Source organism: Gossypium raimondii, chromosome 6 (genome assembly GCF_025698545.1).
Source record: "Gossypium raimondii isolate GPD5lz chromosome 6, ASM2569854v1, whole genome shotgun sequence".
NCBI lineage: Eukaryota > Viridiplantae > Streptophyta > Magnoliopsida > Malvales > Malvaceae > Gossypium > Gossypium raimondii.
Genome location: NC_068570.1, coordinates 10,623,166 through 10,630,110, shown reverse-complemented (window position 1 = coordinate 10,630,110; position 6,945 = coordinate 10,623,166).

The window sequence follows — 6,945 nt, the reverse complement described above, 5'->3', positions numbered from 1 at the left end:
TTAACCACAAGATGCTTCATATTATCATACGAGGTCAAAGAATCATAAATCTCATCAATTATGAGAGACTCGCGGCTATATAAAATCGTGTCTCTAAAGGTTGAATAAGACGGGGGTAACGAACAAAGTAGAATTAACCCTAGATCTTCTTTATCATACTGAACCTCCATGGCCTCCTAGTTTGAGAGAATTTCTTTAAACAGTATTAAGTGTTCGTGCACAGGCGCACTTTCCTCCAAACGATGAGCATAAAGATGCTGCTTCATATGCAAATTGTTGGTTAAAGTTTTCGACATACATATTTGTTCCAGCCTCTTCCATAATACAGCGACGGTCTTCTCCTTCATCATATCCTGCAAAATTTCGTTAGACAAATGCAGATGTAATTGCGTTAACGACTTTTGATCCTTACGCTTTTTCTCTTCATCTGTTAATGTCGAAGGCATCTTATTTATCCTTAGCAGGGCATCCTCAAGATCCATCTATGCAAGAACTGCTAGCATCTTAATATGCCACAACGCAAATCTGGTGTTGCGATCCAACAACGAAATTTCATACTTCAAAGACGCTATTACTGTGGTCGAGATGAACAACCCGGAAGCTCGGATACTAATTTGTAAAAATAGAACGTTGGTAATGACAATATATCGCAAAGAAAAGAGAAATAAAAATAAAGAACACAGATTTTTACGTGAAAACCCTTTCGGGAAAAAACCATGGGCAGAGAAAAAGAAAATTTACTATGTCGAATTCGAATAATTACAAAAGGAGTTTCGACTACATCTATTTATAGGTTGAAAAAAACCTAATTCTAATCAAAGTCAATATATTATGTTAATAAATGCTAAATATATTATACTCATAAATACTAAATCTTCTAGAAAGAAGATATATTTTGTTTAACTTAACTTGCAAGCAATCTCTTAGAATTTGAGTCACACAACTCTAACATAACCATAGGTAAGTCGCATTTGTCTTTTGTTTTTTTCTTTAAAGTTTATCATGTTCACGACAACAACAACAAAAAAAATAAATGAAAGAAAAGAATAGCTTGAAAGTAACACTACATTTAATTTTATTGAATACAAGCTTCTAAATTTTGAGGAAAAAGCAAATATAAACTTCCAATTTTTTGGAAAAACAAATACAAACTTCCAAAAGGAATTAATGAATAATCTTAATACTTTTTTTATTTAAGAGAAATTATAAATGTAATCTAAAAAATATAGGTTAAAATATACCATAAACCGTTACATTATTCATAAATTAGAATTTAATCTATGTACTCTTATTTTCAAGGATTTAATCTTTTATTTTTCGATTTTAAAATCAAGGTCAAATTCTTAAAAATAAAAATATATGGACTAAATTCTAAATTTACAAAGAGTATATGGGCTTATGGCATATTTTAACCAAAAATATATTATCATATTAATCAAAATTATTTTATTTTGAGATAAATATTAAAACTATATGTAAACTTGGACCTAATTGTAATGTTATACAATAATTTTGATTTATATAATATATATATTAATAGGTAAATATATATATTTTTTACATATTATTTTGTGTGAATCTAATAATGATGATGAGTATGAGATAGTGCAGTTATCAACTTTTAGAAAGCAAAATTCAAAGTAATTAGAAAGCAATTAAAAAGGAGAAATGGCGCTTTCATTGCATTTTGAGTTTAATCATAGATATCTACTAATCATGAATCAATTTCCACGTGTTAGTGCTTCTGTGCTCTCAAAATATGGATTTTCTAAATTACTTTTATAGTATGTTTAAATAAAAATTTAACATTTTAAAATATTAATGTATTAGTATTTATAATTCTTTTGTTTGGATAATTAATTAATTTTAAAAATTATGTTATTGAAATTTTACAAATTAAAAACTAATTATAAAAGAAAAATATTCAATATGAATATTATCATATTTGTAAAAATTATAAATATTTTAATAAAATAAAAAATTAATATCTATTAGAATTGAATAAAATTACTTTTTGAAAATATTTTGACCATGTGTGTTAAATTAAATAAAGTTATGATAAATTTTGAAAATTTTAGGTGAAATTTAAAAAGAAAAATTGAGCTCTTGAAATTACTCATAGATTTAAAATTCTCTAATATATTTAAATTAATTTTTGTAATTATGGATAATTTAAATATAAAATTACTTTTTAAATTTGTATTTTTGTCACATTTAATGATTGTTTTACAAAATTGCGAAATCAGTAATGAAGTAGAGTGCATATAAACAACTCCAATTAGAGAAATTCAGGCGTAGCGGAGATGTCCCTAAATTCTCAAATTTCTTTTAATAATTTTTTACATATTTTGATTATAACTGCTCTTTTTATACATAATACTTAAATTACTCATATTCCTCTCCAAAACATAAATAAGAAGATATTACATTTCATATATGAACAATAATATCAACATTAATCGAGCTAAGGCTCACTCAAAATTCTTAAATAAAAAGAAAACAAAAAGCAGGTAATTATTGATTTTTAGTCAAACTTAAGGTTCTAAAACAGGACCTACTACTACTAGTACTACATTATTTTGCTCTAAAAAAAGATATGAATGATTGAAGAAAATTCAAAGAAGCAACTTTCCATTAAAAGCCCAATTTTGTTCTGCAGCTTTTAGAGCCCAGATAATTAATATCCAGAACGAGTCGTCCAGACAAGACAGCCGCAGATCTTGAAAATACAAAAAAGCAAACCATATGGGACACTTTCGGGACACCGCCGGCAGCACAGTGAACGGAGGAGGGTTGGGTTCAGTAGAATTTGCACGTCGACAGTCATGTTTAATTGGTCAGTTGTTTGATTCTTTCAGCGCCCCACACCGCTCTTCTCAACTCTGCCTTTTGCAGGATATTCGAGTCATTGTAGACAGTGACAGCGTAACTGTCGTTCACAGCCTCAAAAAGCGGTTCCTCCGCCTCTCCTTGTTGCTTCATCCTGTCCCATGTGCTCTTCTGTAAACACACTACAAAGTAATTTGTTTTATACACTGCTTTTATTTAATGATAATGTTTCCAATTAATTGAGTGTTGTAGTGGCAAACCAAAATTCTTATTTAATATTTGAAATTTTTTATTAAATGTCTCAAAATTTTTAAAATTTAATTACCTCCATAACTCTTAATACGAACTTGGATTGTAGAGTCGGTAACTTGTCTTGGGTTTCAAACCTTGTTACTTACAAATAATGGCTGTAATGTGATTTATAAGGTTAAAATTTCTTATTAGGTCCCTATACTTTCACAATACTTGAGATTTAATCTTTGTATTTAAAAGTTAAAATTGACTTCTTTTAACTTTTTATTTAAAAATCTCAGTTTAGTAATTAAAATTGTACGTTTTTTATTTATCAAAATTTGTTAATTTAGATTTTTATTAGGCTAAGGCATATGATTGGCATAAAATAAACATGTTAATTTGATAAATTTTTATAGAAATTACCAACAATGATAATGATTAGACTAATATTTTATAACTGAAAACGTAAGAGGGCTGAATTTTTAACTTTTAAAATACATAGACCAAATCTCAAATTCTATACAAGTACAAGGACAACAACACATTTTAACAATTTTATAATTTCAATTTTTTCATAATTAAAATCATTAATAACTTCATTAGTTTGCTGATAAAATCTAAATTTATGCACAATGAATATGATAATTTTTATTCGCTTAACTTATAAATTGATACTTAAATTATGTCATTTTTACATCTTGGTGCTTTCTTTTTTATCATAAATGGTATCTAAACTACTTTCCCCAAATTGGTACCTCCATTAGTCAAATAGTTAAGTTTATTTTAAGAAATATTTTAACCCACAAATTAATACCTAAACTATGTTGTTTTCTCATTTTGATACCTAACTATTTTTTGTCATAAGTGATACGAAACTAATTTTTTTCCTCAAGTTGGCATCTTTGTTAGTTAAATCATTATTCAAATTGTTAAGTTTATTAAAAAGATAATCAATTAAAAATAGCCATGTAGTAAAAAGCAAAAAATTCTTTATATATATCTATTTAAAATTATTAAAAATAAAAAAATTTAAAAATAGAGAAAACCGATTCAACCAGTTCAATCGTTTTTTACAGTTTGGTTTAACTGATCTATATCGGTTCGCAGGTCAATCGGGTTAACCGTTTTCTTTGGAGTGGTTCCCCAATTGGTCCTTGATCCAATAGAACGGTTTGGTTCGATTCTAAAAACATTGATTTTGATTGATGAAAGAATTTTATCGATCGCATGAAGTCGAGCAAGTAGGCAGTGAGATTCAAAAACAAAATTAATCGCTAATGTCTCAACCTCAAGAGAGCCAATTTCGAGCACTACTGGTATTGTTAGGCATTATAAAGGAAGAAGAAATAATAAGAAAAAGCAAAGAGAGAGAAATAATGTAAAAATAAAATAATTAAAATTATTTTTAAAATTTATATGATGTGGCAATCTATTATTGGTTAGAAGTTTTTTTAATGGATATGACATTTTGGTATGAAATGGGTAATAAAATAGTTTAGGTACTCATTGTGACAAAAAAAAAAAACGTTTAGGCACATATAGTTTAAGTACTAATTTATGAGTTAAGCTTCTTTTCTTTTTTTTTTTTTCAAATAGGCTTAACAGTTTTGACTAATGGCTTGACTATCGAACGTACCAAGCTGGAAAAGAAAAGTAAGTACAACTTATGATAAAAAAAATTTAAGTACTAAGATAAAAAATATAATATAATATAAATACCAATTTATAGGTTAAGCCATTTTTATTTGATTAAAATTTGGATTAAATAATAACAAGTGTGACTTGAGTTTTATTTAAAATTTTAAATAAATAAATTGACACATCTTGTAGAATGTTACTTTCCACAGGCAATGTATTATCAATTTAAGGAGGGCACACCTTCATAAAGTTAGACAGGGACGTTTGTGAAATAATGAAAAGAGCAGTCTTCCGGAAACTTTATGCTTTTTAGTAGCTAATCTATTGAATTAATTACAAATTATTTTAATTATTTAAATATGCTTAAATAAATATGTAAAATTATCCCAATAATAAAGTTATATCGAATCAATTTTAAAATTTGAAACAACAAGCGTTGACTGCTCTCTTATTTTCATTTTTCATACTATTTTAGGAGCAACAACAGTCGTCAAGGCTTGTTTGTATAATAATAAAATAGAAAATCTAATTTAATAGTATTGTCTTATTACCGATAAGTGTTAGGTATAATGGTAAAACACATTATATTTTTAAGGGAGACGTTGGTTCAAATGATTTTGGATGATATTTTATTTGCAACCAATGGTTTTGTAACATCCCTAACCCAGTTCGGTTGCCGGACCCAAGCTACAAGATGTCAAAATAGATAACGGAATGTATAACATTCGAAAACACATTTAAATTGAAATGATTTCATAGAAACATCACAAATAATCATATTTCAGATCAATTGTAACCAAACTAGACCTCAAATAGACTTACAAAAGCCTTTAAATCAAACCAAGAACCTCTAAGGACTTAATTGTAATCTAAACAAAAAGTATAGAAATTTCAGAAAAATAAGTGTCACACGGCCGTGTAACATGCTGAGGCCATGTGTACTAGAGTAACACAACCATGTCGCCAGGCCGTGTAACAAACTGAGACCATGTGAATGAAGTCACATGGTCGTGTCCTTGGACCGTGTAACAGACTAAGACTATGTTACCCTAAAACCTCCTAACTTATACAGAGCACACGGTTGTGTTGTCTTCCCGTGCATGACATATGACCGTGTATTTGCCCTTGTGAGCAAATATAAACCTTAAGAAGCAAGTTACCTAAACCAATCTTTTACTTAAACCATGTGTGTGCAATCACCAATTCATAAACTTGTTTCAAATACACAAAATCATACCAGAGATATAATCAAATCCTATTTCTAACTAATATGCCTCAAGGCACTTCAATCACATTCAACATCAAATGTAACATCTCAATTCATCCAGCACTTAATATCAAACATTGATTCCAATTAACACCATTCATACATCAATGCTCATTTCATTCACTAAACTCATCAAATAAACATTTGACCATTCACCAAAGCTCATAACATACCATATAACCTTGTTATAAGTTTACCTATTTGTGCATCTTATACCTTTTCCATTTATAAACCATCATCCAAGATAACTAATCCATTAAGCAAAACTTATAAGCATGCCATATCATGATTATGAACAAGTATTTCACACATAACATAACCATTATCATCCAAGATGACACTTAAACACATCAAACCTATATATATGCCACAAAACTGACTCTTTAACTATGAAAGATCTACTGAGATAAAAGCTGGATAGTGTGAGATTCTAGTTTATCCGATCTTCACGTTTTGTAAAATATATCTACAAGATCGAAAAAACACAACCGAATAAGCATTTTATATGCTTAGTAAGCTCATAGGTGTTAAAACCGTAAACTTACCTCATAATAGAATTAACATATCAAAATAACAAGCTTTGTTAAGTTTCTTATCACAATATGTTGCAACCGAAAGCTGAACATTTAATAAACCACCATATAATCATCCATTCATTCATATAAATCAATTTAGTACCATTTCATCAGAACTACCAAATGAATATACCATTTAACTCAATTCAAACATAAGAGTACATAAACCATATAAACACATTCATTTTCCATCAATATACAAAGTTAGAAAATACATTTCCTTTTTAAATAGTAAGCCAAATGAACTAAATGAACAACTATGGATACGTGGGTAACTACACCACACCAATAGGCATCGGAGTGCTAACTAGTAGGCACCAAAGTGCAAAGCAGTAGGCAGTGTAGTGCAAATTAATAGGCACCGAAGTGTAGAACAATAGGCACCGTAGTACAAATCTTGAA